The sequence below is a fragment of the Anabrus simplex genome, chromosome 1 (genome assembly GCF_040414725.1).
Source record: "Anabrus simplex isolate iqAnaSimp1 chromosome 1, ASM4041472v1, whole genome shotgun sequence".
Lineage (NCBI taxonomy): Eukaryota > Metazoa > Arthropoda > Insecta > Orthoptera > Tettigoniidae > Anabrus > Anabrus simplex.
In genome coordinates this window covers 1,166,617,175-1,166,629,935 of record NC_090265.1, presented here as the reverse complement: position 1 = coordinate 1,166,629,935, position 12,761 = coordinate 1,166,617,175, and the positions used below count along the sequence as shown (strand labels likewise).

Below are 12,761 nucleotides of genomic sequence, written 5' to 3'. Positions count from 1 at the left end.
ATTTACACACGCGCGCGCGGTTCATCATTGGCACACTGGACATTGGCGGGGAGCCGAACTTCAGTTGCGGGCGAGACATACAGAGCTATGGCACTCTGAAAGAATCGTGCGCAATCACGGTTCAGTAAGACACAACACACACACGGTTCATATCGGCTCAGCGGACATTGGCGCGGAGCCGAACTTCCGCTGCAGCGAGACATGCAAAGTCATGGCACACTGAAAGAATCGTACGCTAGGACGGGCTCTCGCTCTCAGCTCATTTGAAAATAATACCCATTTGCATTCACTATCCTCTTCTTACAGTGAGGTTTAAAAAGATATGGATTTATTTGCAGTGTTAAAAAGGTAATCAAAGCATAATTCCAAAGCAACTAGCTAGTAAATAGGTAGGCTATTAGGTTCATATATTTATTAGTTTAAAGAATCAGTATTAAAAATCAGTATTATAACATAGTTTATATTCGACAATTAATTAAACTCAACTCTCTAGCCCAGCTTATAGCTATAAGACATGTTCGCGACCACTCGAAATTGTCTGTTTTATATTGGGAAGAACCGCTCAGTATTTTCTTAGTTCTTATGTCGCATCATTGCACAAGACTTCGATAATCCGATCACAAGATCACCGGTGTACGTGGACAGTGGATAAGTGAGCCGACTCACGCAATAATTGAAATAAGATGATGTTGAATAAGAAAACCACAGGGCTACTCTTCATCTCGGGCAGCCTATACAAAATATGACGATTTAAAAAAATCCTCTACTGATAGAAAGAGATACATTTTCAAAGATGACCGAGCGAGTTGGCCATGCGGTTAAGGTCGCGTAGCTATGAACTTGCATTCGGGGGAAGGTGGGTTCGAATCCTACCGTAGGCAGCCGTTAAGCTAGTTTTCCGTGGTTTCCTATTTTCACACCAAGCAAATGTTGGTGTTGTACCTTAATCAGGGCCACGGCTTTTCTTTTCCACTCCAAGCCCATAGTCGCCATAAGACCTGTCTCTGTCGGTGCGAGGTAAAGCAACTTATCTGATTTATATTTAATGTGTAGACTACTTATTGCGAACACAGGTAGTTTTGCATCCAATTCTGTATATATAATAGAGTTGTGACTTTCAGAGGACTGAAGGAAAACCATAAGTTGATTACAAAATTTGAATTATGTCAGTTGTTCTTCTTCTTATTTTTATTATTATTACTAACTACGCAAGTTTTGTACTGTAATATAACGAGCATGTATAGTACCGCACAAGTGCCTATTTTTTTTGCTGCATTTCATTTTTGAGTTATTTGTTTTGTTTGTGTACTTACCATGAATACCATGAAATTTCCATTTTCTTTGAAATCATTTAAGAAAAGACTAGGCAAACAATTGATAGGGAATCTCCCACCTGAGCGACAGCTCTAAATGCTGATCACTGATGATTGTGCGTACAGATATTTTTTAATTTGATTCCACACACTTATTTAATGGAGTTGTCAATGTGGGGGAAAGGCTTTTTAACAACAAAATTTGATGCAAAGAGATGACTGCCAGGAGAAACCTGTATCTGAAAGCTAGATGACGCGTAGGAAAGTAGTTCATAGAATGAAGACCAGATCGCAGCAGCAAGCTTTGAATGTTGTTGCTGCTATCTTATCAGTAGACACTACACGATGTAATAGGAACGGTGATTCTAATGTGCCGTGAATCGAATCACTGTATCGATTCAGTAACGTGAACGGAATCAAATCAATCGATTCAGTAACATGATCGAATATCCCATCACTACTGAACACTTAACCAATATGTACATGTTTGAAGAACTAGGTATCCAGACTAGGATTCTCGAGCGGCTCAGCTAGCCTTACCTGCGGTACTTCGGACACAACACCAGAAGTACAGGGATTCTGGAGAAGCTTGTATGAAGACAAAATTCAATGGCAAGAGACCGCAAGGAAAACACCCAATCAGATGGATGGACCAGCTGCAGCCTCTGGTGAGAGAAATCTTTCCACAGACTAGTGACAGACCGCCAGACTTGGAGAAAGAATATCAGGATAGTAAAATCATGAAAGCCACCACTTCCTATCAAGAGTATAGGATTGAGGAGAAGGACTACAAGACCGGGGTAACGTTCTGGTTAACATCTTACAACACCTACATTAATTACATTTGCTTTCAGGAAAAGAACCAAATTGCTACAGAGCTCTATGCTCATATTCAAGTCCTCAAATGAAGCTATGGCAGTGGGAGAGTTAGATCTTTACTTCTCTCTATGTCGGACTCGTTGGCTGAATGGTCTGCACACTGGCCTTCGGTTCAGAGGGTCCCGGCTTCGATTCCCGGCCGGGACGGGGATTTTAACCTTCATTGGTTAATTCCACTGGCTCAGGAGCTGGATGCTTTTGCTGTCCCCAACATCCCTCCAACTCACACATCACACATAACACTATCCTCCACCACAATAACACACAGTTACCTACACATGGCAGATGCCGCCAACCCTCATCGGACGATCTGCCATACAAGGGCTGCACTTGGCTAGAAATAGCCACACGAAATTATATGTTACTTCTCTATAACAATAAACAGCATTGAAGAATAATGTACGTCCCATATCAGCTATTATTAAACACTGGTATGTGGTCTCCAAAAACGAAGTTCATGGGAAATCCCAACATTTCCAACCTTTGATATCTTAATTTCCTTTGTAATCTGCTATTTTTACAATTTATAGTGAAAAATTTTAAGAAGTTATTGATTTCCAGAGTGATTTGGTCTTACAGGAAGCACTGAAACATGTGCCCATACCTGAATTTTACTGAAGATACTTAGGTGAAAATTATCCCAGTTTAAACATGAATGCTACTAAGATACTTTTAATGTTGGGTACCACTTATATTCTAAGATTTTCTCCCTCTTAATATTGTACAAATCCCAGTTAAGAAGTCAGCTTAGAGATGAAAATTTCAAATTATTATTATGGAATTTGTATCTTGTTATAACATTTCACCAGATTTTGAACACTTGCCTGACTTCCAGGAAAAGGTATTTATTTTGCCCCACATGGCAATGTAAATTTTTATATTGCATACTTACATTGTGTATGACTGTTCCTGCAGTGCGTTCATTTATTGCAATAGTATTCTTCCACATTAAGTTACATAAGATTGTAATAGAGTATCATTTATATTGCATCCATTTCAGTTAAATATATGGAACCATAAGCCCACATTGACATTTTCTTATCTGGACTGATGACTCTCTGTGTTTTTTTATTAAGTCATGTGGCCCGCACATCAGTTTGAGTTTGACACCGCTGGTATAAGCCCCAGCCATGGCCAGACTGTTCTACATCGGCTGGTTTGATTGATACCCGCCCTGTAACCCGCACAACACAATCAAAGGTGGAACAAGTTCGAATGTCACGATGGTTTCACGGACTTGTGGAGTCAAAAATATCGAAACAAATAAAGAAAAGTCTACACGCAAGGAAAAGTTAGTTTAACGATTGTTTTATTTATATTTTCTGTTTGTTCAGTTCTTCAAGGTCTATTGATTAACGTATATTTACCTACGTTGTCTGTTATCTGACTGAAAAAAGTGAAATATTGTTTACTTCTTATTACTGAAGACCATTTATTATTAACAATTTCTAATTAAGAGAAACGTTTGAAAATGTTAAATATTTTCATGTGAATACATATAAGGTAAACTATTTTATGTTACTAATATATGATCAATATAATTTCACTGTCCGGCCCCATGGTGCTGGCCTTTGTTTCAAGAGGTCCGGGTTGGATTTCCGGCCGGTCGGAGATTTGTGCGCGCGTGTGTGTGTGTGTGTGTGTGTGTGTGTGTGTGTGTGTGTGTGTGTGTGTGTGTGTGTGTGTGTGTGTGTGTGTGTGTGTGGTCTTCAGCATTAGAATTCATCATAGATAGGGTCTCATTCCCACAGACACGCAGGTCACCTATAAGGTGTCAAACTTGAAAGATCTGCACCAGACCCCTCCAGGAGCCACATGTCATTAAGAAATATAAGGTAGCCTAATTTTGCTTATTAAACATGCATCTTTATACACAAATACTCCCCTCCAGATCTCTCTTTCCACACGAAGATGAGAATGATATCTACAGTTATTGAGGGGGATATTATTTATGCAATAACCCCTTAACTGGGGAATAGTTTCATAACATCAACCAGCCAGTGGGTGATTATTCAGCGCAACGCGCACTTTTGGAATGGGTACAGTAGCGTGCGGCAGATGTAAACACAAAAAACAAAAACAAACCCCATGGCACTACAGCCCTTGCAGGGCCTTGGCCTACCAAGCGAACGCTGCTCAGCCCGAAGGCCAGCAGATTACGAGGTGCCGTGTGGTCAGGACGACGAATCCTCTCGGTCGTTATTCTTGGCTTTCGAGACCGGGGCCGCTATCTCACCGTCAGATAGCTCCTCAATTCTAATCACGTAGGCTGACTGAACCTCGAATCAGCCCTCAGGTCCAGGTAAAAATTCCTGACCTGGCCGGGAATCGAACCCGGGGCCTCCAGGTAAGAGGCAGGCACGTTACCCCTACACCATGGGCCGGCGTAGATGCAAATACTCAACAGAAAACATATATTTTACTTGATTTATTTAAATTATGAGTGATATAGTAGAAATTCAATAGCATTATGTTATTACCGTTTTCCTTGTAAACCGTAAATATATACATATAGACAAAGTGTGTTCATACAAAAGTGAATTTAAAAAGTGTTCCTTTCATTATTATTATGACATTTTTTCAAGTTTTCAGATATGCATCAATAGGGTCTACATACTTTCTATAGAGCATCCAGAGTTAAGAAAAGACTACAGGTCTTATGGGCCTGCTGCCTTCCACTGTTGCCATACTCGCTCACTCAGCGCGGCTCGGACACTGCTTGTGAAATACAGTCATGACATAAAATTATACAACGCTTGGTACAGCTGTTGCAAGACTAATAATAATATAAATGCCAGATTATCTCCAGTAATTAATGAAATTTCGTTTTGCCATAACGTTTCTAAGGATAATAGCCCACTGACTGTATCATTCGAAATAGAGGAAGAGTTTGAACATGCAGGGATGCGAACTAAATAATAATAATAATAATAATAATAATAATAATAATAATAATAATAATAATAATAATAATAATAATAATAATAATATGCATATCCAGAAACCGAAATGATTGTCTTGTTTCTTATATCTGAGAAAGTTTCATGATCGTTGTTGCTTTAAGGGAGCGCAGTGCTGAGTCTATTAGCCCCCAGAAACATTTCATTATTAAGACATATACTATGCGGTTACAACACAGGAAGCTGACGGCGAGATATCTCTGTCTCGGTGACGTATCCTTCAGCTCATCTATATATATAAAGTAGCTTGTCCTGACTGACTGACTGACTGACTGACTGATTCATCATCGCCGAGCCAAAACTACCGGACATAACGAAATGAAATTTTGGGGATATATTCATATTAAGATGTAGGTGCTCGCTAAGAGAGGATTTTTGGATATTCCGTCGCTAAGGGGGTGAAAAGGGGGGTGAAATTTTAAAACGAGTGTGTCTATATCTCAAAACTTTAAAAGTTTACAGATGTGAAAATTGGTATTTAGAATCTTCTTTAAAAATAAGGAAACACGTATTTTTTTGTTTTCAGACAATCCCAATAGGAGGGGTGAAAAAGGGTGAAAAAGGGGTTGAATGCCTTTAATCAGGATACGCTACTTATATCTCAGAAACTGAAGATATTACAGACCTCAAAATTGGTACTTTTGATCGCTGTGAAAAATAAAGAAACACATATGTTTTTGTTTTTGGAAAATCCAAATTATGCGAGGGTGAAAAGGGAGGTGAATATTTAAAATGAATGCATCTATATCTCAAAGGTTTTAAAGTTTAGAGATGTAAAAATTAGTATTTAGAATCTTCATTAAAAATAAAGGAACACGTATTTTTTTGTTTTCGGAAAATCCCAATAGGAGGGGTGAAAAGGGGTGAAAAATGGGTTGAATGCCTTTAAAGAGAATACTTATATCTTAGAAACTGAATATATTACAGACCTGAAAATTGGTATTTGGGATCTACTTTAAAAATAAAGAAACAGGTATTTTTTCGTTTTGGGAAAATCCAAATATTGGGGGGTGAAAAGGTGGATGAAACTTTTAAAATGTGTGTATCTATATCTCAAAACTTTTAAAGTTTATAGATGTAAAATTTGGTATTTAGAAATCTCCTTTAAAAATAAAGAAACACGTACTTTTTTGTTTTCGGAAAATCCTAATAGGAAGGGTGAAAAAGGGTGAAAAATAGGTTGAATGCCTTTAATGAGGCTACTAATATTTCAGAACCTGAAGATATTACAGACCTGAAAATTGGTATTTGGGATCTACTTTGAAAATAAAGAAACAGGTATTTGTTCGTTTTTGGAAAATCCAAATAATGGGGGGTGAAAAGGGGGGTGAATTTTTAAAATGAGTGTGTCCACATCTTAAAACTTAAAAATTTACAGATGTGAAAATTAGTAGTTAGAATCTTTTCTAAAATTAAAGGAGCATGTATTTTTTTGTTTTCTGTAAACCCCAATAGGAGGGGTGTAAAAGGGTGAAAGATGGGTTGATTGCCTTTAATGAGGATACATATATCTCAGAAACGGAAGATATTACAGAACTGAAAATTCGTATATGGGATCTCCTTTAAAAATAAAGAAACACGTATTTTTTAGTTTTTGGAAAATCCAATTAATGGCGGTAAAACAGGAGTGACAAATTGGGGTGAATTTTTTGAAAGACTATATGTACAGAATATCTTGGAAACGTAAAATGTTACAGACGTAAAAAGTGGGTGTTTGGAATCTCCTGTAAATGTAAAGAAACATAGGTGATTTGTTTTTGGAAACTCCACTTAAGGGGAACTCAAAAGGGGTGAAATCTTAAGATGAGAATTTTTACAGTATAGCTGAGAAAACGTAACATGTTACAGAAGTGAGAAATGGTATTTTCTATCTCTATTAAATATCAAGAAACGTGTATATTTAGTTTTCGGAAATATCACTTGGGAGGAAGGGGGGGCGGATAAAAGTGACTGAAAATGGCGTTGAATTCTTTTAATTAGGCTACTGATATCTCAAAAATGAAGATGTTACAGACATGAAATGTGATATTTGCAAACTGCTTTAAAAATAAAGAAACACGTATTCTCGGAAAAACCAATGAAGGGGGGGGGGGGTAACAGAAATGGAAAATTAATTGACTTAATTGAATGAGAATACATACATCTAATAAAAATCTAAAGTTGTTACAGACGTGAAAATTCGTATTTGGATCTCTTTAAAAAAAAAAAGAAAATCGCGTATGGGGGGGGGGGATCATCTTGGGGGCGGGAGTGTACAGGAGTGGAATTCCTTTCATGAGGACACATAAATCAAAAACTGAAGAAGTTAGAGTCGTGATGATTGGTATTTAGAAGATCCTTTACTATTAAAGAAAAAAGTATTTTTTGCTGGAAAATTCACTTGAGAGGGGGGGGGGGCTAGTGTGAAATGAAGTGAAAAAGTAAATTATTTTTATGGGGATATCTCAAAACTGAAGGCAATAGACGTGAACATTGGTGTTTGGAATCTCCTTTAAACATAAAGAAACACGCCTTCTTTTAATTTTTTTTGGGGGGGGGGGGTAAATAAACTTAACCGCGGTGGGGTGTAAAAGGAGGCGAGACCAATTGATTTTACTATTCATAATGTACTTATAAGGAGACTCAGTTGCTCAGGCGGCAGCGCGCCGGCCTCTGACAGCTGGGTTCCGTGGTTCAAATCTCGGTCACTCTATGTGACATTGGTGCTGGACAACACGGAGGCGGGACAGGATTTTCTCCGGATACTCCGGTTTTCCCTGTCATCATTGATTCCAGCAACACATAATAGTAATAATAATAATAATAATAATAATAATAATAATAATAATAATAATAATAATAATAATAATGTTCCGGACCGTCGTCAAATGTGCGGACCGTGCTGGAAACGGCTCCTGGACGGGTAATGACTAAAAATGCAGTACGGCTGCGGGTTCAGTGCCGCCAAGGCACCCAATATGACACCACGCCGGATCTCCTGAAGGATTTTATCCATATTAAAAATGATTATAGGAAAAGATTGCAAAGATTTACGGACCCAACTGCTCGGGAGGTATACCTGAACCTAGCCCGGGAAGTACGAAATCGATTGCTGGAAAGGAAGATTGAAAAAATAGGGGAAACGTGCCGTAATCTAATAGAAAACGAGTCAGATCGGGAATTTTGGTGGATTCTCGCAGAAAACGAGTCAGATCGCGAATTTCGGCGGATTATATATCTAAAACAATAAGCATTCAATTATAAATTTCAGTATAATACCGTAGCGAAGCACGGGTAACTTGCTAGTTTCAGATAAATTTTCTCGTAAGTGACAACAGATGCAAGGGCTTCATGTTTATCACAAAATACGATAACTTAAATATTCTTCCGCAACATAAAATACGGAATGCTGAATGACCTATTCGTATGATTTCTTAAAATCAGGTAGTTCGGAGTTGCTGTTTTTCGGAAGTGAGGATTGTGTTCAGAGTTGGCGGTTCATCTCTAAAATAGAATTCATGAACAGTGCGCCGTATTTCACTTCTGACAAAATCATGGTATTTAATGAGTCTGGAATTACTGCGAATTAACTGTTTCCTTTCCCGCTTCTTGCTGGGACTCTGGAGTGCCCTTCGCTGGCTTCCATCCTTATTTTGAAGACGGAAGTCTTCGAAATTCCTAAAAACTTTGCGGCTTTATCTACTACCCAGTTTACACTTCGTCCTGGATGCTTTGTTTTTAAATATGAAAATGAATTAAGCACCATTTGCCGTTCCTTTCTCCTGACAACTTCACTACTTATCCTTTTCACATGTTCAGCTATAATTTAAATGTATTACTCGCTGACTGATTATATAAAAAATACTAAACAGACAAAAACTATACACGATACACACAACCAAAAGCAATGCAATACACGAAAAATGAAACACAATAAATTATACTGTATTTATAACAAAACACTATGCGCCCCAGGAAGACGATCACTTCACTCTGCCGAATATCTCCCAATCATTGTAATGAGTGACACACACAAAAAAGGAAACATGCCGCACTGACCTCACCAATGATGATTCGCAGTGGTTAAGCTGAGTTATTACACGTGTTGTCTACTGTACACACTTCCGCACTACACGCTGAAATGTGGCGCGCAATGCGACAAGCATGGCCGGCTGTTCCGTGTACTGAACCGCATATACGATATTTAAAAGGATAAACTCAAAGATGTCAAAATGATTTTACGTCTTATTTAGTATTGTATGGCACAACCAATCCTTGTTTCATAAGAAAAAGTATACATTTTGATAGGAATTCATTATAATGTTTATATACATGTAGAACTAAAGTGGGTAACACCAACAGAAGTAAAAGCCCATAAGGCCTGTAGTCTTTTCTTAACGCTGGATGCTCTTTTTTTTTATAGTTCATAGGTTATTCAGAAATTGCATACAGAGTGGTAAATACGGAAGCACGGGCAAGCACAAAGTGCCACGTCACATTCCTCACAGTAGTAGACAGTTATCCGTCGCCTCTGGTTTGACAGGCACACAACACAACGTTTTCTTGAGTGATTCCTACATCCGGTCGGCGGATTCTCAAGATAATTCAACGTCTTTTCTAACCAAGCCTTTATCACGTCACACGGAACAGTTTACCATCATATACAGACCAATTTACAAAAAGTCATCAGAACATGGACAACGGAGTTCGCAGAACAACTGTATCGTAGTAACAACAACAACAACGACGACGACGGCAACAACTCGCAAATTTAGTTATTTCATTGTACATATACACAAATACATTATTTACGAAGAATTTGGCGCGGACCGTACGAGGCAACACGAGACAGCTGTTGGGCTGCCGCCTAGGCGCGAACTACCCGACCGGCGTGAGACCGGATAAAAATGAATAGGACAGCAATAATCACATCTAATATGAATGGAATTTTTTAAATTACGATATTAGATGACAGTAGTGATTAAGAATAGTCAGACGCCTATAGAAAGCTAACCCTACGTAAGAACACATTTAGAAGTACAAGAACGCCTAAAGGCGTCAAACACAGTTAAGGGGATAAGGATGTTCATTGCCACATTTTCTCCGTAATCCCATTATGTAAAATCTATTCAAGCCTAAAAGTGAATCAACATATTTCATTTCACATGTAATGTGAACTGAACCTGAGAACTTTCATTTGCGTGCGGGCAGCTAGAAAGCCCAGTTACTTTTATTCAACAGATGAAGTGATGGTGGTGGCAATGGTAGTGGTGGTGGTTATTGTTTAAAGAGGAAGTAGAACTTGGCAACTACCCTCTATTAATAGTAATCACCGGAAAACTTGGAAGGAATCCGACACTTCAAGAAATGACTAAAGAAAGACTAGGGCTGCGAAGAGCGTAGAAATGAAAATCTCCCTAGACCTCGAATGCTCTAATACAGTAGGGGTCGGAAAAGAACATGAGCTATCAGCAGAATAAAAACATAATTATACAAATATGTAGTGTTCTTCTGTTGAAGAGGAAATTTTAACATTTTGTTTATACGAGAAATACCAAGAAGCGGAAGTGGGTTCATGAAATAAATTTTCAACGAGAACGAATTGGCGAATATGGTGTAAGTATGGCGGACAGTGCATAGACGCAGAATACGAGGCTCATGGTGAACGTGAATTTAGCAGGTGAATTTTCGTAATGTGGCAGCTCAGAATGTGTTACATTATCTCTACCAGTGCAGTGGTTCCGAGTGAGTGTTAGTGAAGCAATTGGTGAAAACAAAAGGTAAAAATTTAATAAATTAGACTAATGATGCCACGCAAGGTAAAGCGAGTGCCAATGGAAGCCATAGTTAAACAGGCCATACAGGAAGCGCTGAGCAACAAGGAGACACTTTGCACATTTGCCAACCTCATCCAGGACCAGGTATCAAACTCAGTTGAACAATTAAAGGAGACTATTAATTTTAATACGAGTGTAATTGAAGAACTTAGGAGGGCTCTGGAGGAGCGAGACAAAACAATCAGTGATTTAAAAACTGAACTGCAGGAAAAACTGACTGTTTGGAAAAGTATCGAAGAAGGCAGTGCCTACGTGTGTTCGGTATACCTGAAACTGCGGACGAGAACACTGACAATTTAGTTCTTGACATTGCGAAAGAAATCGGGGTCAGTCTTTCCGTGGATGGCACTGACAGGTCTCATAGGTTTGGGAAAAGCCAGAACGGGCGTCCGCGACCTATAATTGTCAAGTTTGTACCATACTGTAAGAGAAATGCTATGTTGACGAACAAAAAGAAACTTAAGGGCTCGAATTAAACCATCCGCGAGGACCTAACTCCAGCAAGACTCCGATTTCTTCAGGACGCAGTCGCAAAATTTACCGTCCAGAACGTATGGCCTAGAGATGGGATCGTATATGTAATACAAGGGAACCGTAAAATAGCCATAAATAATCGTTCAGATTTGAACTGTATTCCCTAACCATGAGCAGACTCTCTGCAATGTAAGAACCCCCACAGTCATTTTAGTTCACCAAAGTTAATTTTCCACATAATTGTAGTTTTGATTTAGATAGTAATCTTATTGTTGCAGTAGGTGCTTCTTACTATCAGTTGCCATAATTTAACTTTCAATTTGGCAGCATTAAGCAACCAGGAAAGAAATGTCTCTCATTTCAGCTTCCCTTCACCACTGATCAAGCAGGTCAATCATTACCCAGTCGTGCCATCCCCCTCGCAGAATACCGCTAACCGTCTCAAAGTCATTCCTGCGTCCTACCCTACTTCCCTACAAATGGCACATATCAATACACAGAGCATTGTCCCACATTTCTCAGAATTCTCCGAAATATTTTCAAACTGTAATCTGCATGCTGTAATGATTTCAGAGTCATGGCTGCGGCAGTCTATCCCTTCAGCACTAATTAAAATGAGTGGATACACTTTAGTTAGGAACGATAGAGAGGGACAGCCTGTAGGCGGAGTCGGAATATTCATGCGTGATGATTTGAAATATAAGGTAATATTTAAATCACCAAGTGTATACTCTCATAGACCGGAGTTCTTGTTCGTAGAAATTGAAGTTCGTGGTACGAAGTGTTTACTCGGCTTAATGTATCGCCCACGAAAGACTGGAAACATCACGGATGTAGAGGAAGCGCTACAGGATTTAATATCCAGGAATGATTTTAATGGGGGACTTTAACACTGGCCTGACAAATGAAACTACTGAGACTGGGCGACGAACATGCATGTTTGAATCGATTAATATGGCAATTCTGCCCTTACAACCCACACACCATGTTGCAACCTCGCACACACTCCTCGACCTAATCATTGTAAACAATAATGACCCTATATTGTCACATGGACAGATGTCTGTGCCATGTCTTTCCCGGCAAGATATGATTTACGCTGCATACTCGTTGAAGTGTCCAAAATACAAGCCTAAGATGATCACATACATGGATTTAAAAAAATTGAACGAAGAAGCCCTCATTGAGGACGCTCATAGCAAACCATGGCACACAATTCTGTATATAAAGGAAATTGATGACAACGTATCTCATTTTAACGATATTAACTTTGTACGACAGACATACCCTCTAACCCTTGGATCAATCAAGAAATTCGA

At 38.8% G+C, this 12,761-nt stretch overlaps 1 protein-coding gene across 1 annotated transcript in view; it reads right to left on the bottom strand.

Annotated features, from left to right (window-relative positions):
- Positions 1 to 12,761, bottom strand: part of dmrt93B (doublesex-Mab related 93B) — a 132,560-nt gene that overhangs the window by 75,015 nt on the left and 44,784 nt on the right. The gene's annotated exons all lie outside the window — the stretch shown is intronic.